We start from the raw sequence: 1,672 nt of genomic DNA, 5'->3' as shown, positions 1-1,672 counted from the left end.
CTGAATTATTCATTTCGATCCTTTAATTGTTCCAGAAGAATGCTGCGCACTCTGCTGCTATCAGCCTCGTTCGCTTTTCATTTTATTTAAAAAACCTTGAAGAATGTATTACACAGTCTGCTATAGTTATGGTTCTACTCATTTTAAACATGTGCTCATTTGGGGGTGGGGGGGATGGCTGGGGGTGGGGGAAGGACAATTTCTTGTTAACATTGCATAGAAAATCTGGTCTGAATTTTCACTTCTATTATGGGGGCGAGTGTAGTGGTTGTCAGGCATGAAAATTCACCTTGGCAACAAACATGGTTTACATACATCATGTGCCCCCAGGCCATTTTCTTGGAGGCAGGATGAGGGGGCTGGGATACCTGCCTGCAAGTGGCAGGTATCCAATTAAGGTGAGTTGTGCCAGCACATGCCACTGCCCTTCTGCACCCCAACAAATCATCCCACCCAACATTGCTGTGGCCATTCTTACGCAATCATGACCTGAGGCCTCCTGTTGCTAGTCAGCAATTCCTCTGTCCCCATTCTTTCCCTTCCAGCCATCGAAGATCTTCAAAATGGCCGTCTTCCAGAGGTGTCACTGAGGCCTCGCCTCATTGCTGCCACCTTTAATCAGTTGGGGATCTACAGGTTTGTGTACCCATTTGCTCCTTGTGAAATATGAAACGGCCCATCAAATGACGTACAGTTCCTTGCAAATTCAGCTTAACTACCTTCTCAACGAGATACATTGATGTTCCACCATGTTATGGTGGCGACTTGTGCATTCCATTTTTCCTGCCACTTGTAAAATGTGGAACTAACATCACAATTCTGGGGATCCGGGCGTGCGTGGTCCCCTCCAATTTTATGCCCCCCCCCCCCCACCCCCACCCCTCCCAGCCTCCTTCCCTGCTACAATTCAGCCCCTGTGTGCATGGATGGGTCCTCATGCCAAATACTCATATCCCTGCAGCACTTGTCTGAAAGACAGCACATCTCATCTCCCTCAACTGCCAGTGCCTGGTCAGATCCACACTCAGCTGTGAAAGGAGCCACTCCAAGATATTAAGTCCTCACCTCTGAGCCATCTCCTGACTTGTTTGCCTTGGATAACCAAGTGATTCAACTGTGTAATATAAGTTGTGCGATTTGACAGATGTCTGTTACTGTTGCTTGGAAAGACCCAGTCGAAGAGCATTCTGTGACAGTGGCCACGTGTGAAACAAGCCACATTGTATCCCTGCTCCGGAAGTGGTCTTGATGTTGGGCTACACAATTCTTCACAGCCTCCTTGGAGGATCAGAAGGGGAGAAGTTCATTCTGGTCAGTAAAACAGGCAATTGCACATTGGCAGCCATTTTACACTCCATCAAATTTTCTTTTCCATGAATTCAATGGAAAGAAAAAATCAGGTGGTGTATAAAACAAGCTGATGGCCCTCCAAGACAAATTTAATCCTCTAGCCTCCGCATATGTACGTTCTTGGACCTATTCAGGTGCAATTGTCTTGGTTTGTATAGTGATGGAAGGCTGGCGGTCTCTTGAGTGTATAGATGGGACTACAACTGATCTTTTATGCTACTTGTAATCTTCGTCTTTCCCCTCCATGGATTCTAGTTAGATCGCACATGAATGATAATCTTTATTAGTTTCATAAGTAGGCTTATATTAACACTGCAATGAA

This window comes from Scyliorhinus torazame, chromosome 13 (genome assembly GCF_047496885.1).
Source record: "Scyliorhinus torazame isolate Kashiwa2021f chromosome 13, sScyTor2.1, whole genome shotgun sequence".
NCBI lineage: Eukaryota > Metazoa > Chordata > Chondrichthyes > Carcharhiniformes > Scyliorhinidae > Scyliorhinus > Scyliorhinus torazame.
The sequence above is the reverse complement of the archived record's forward strand: the minus strand, read 5'-3'. Positions refer to the sequence as shown.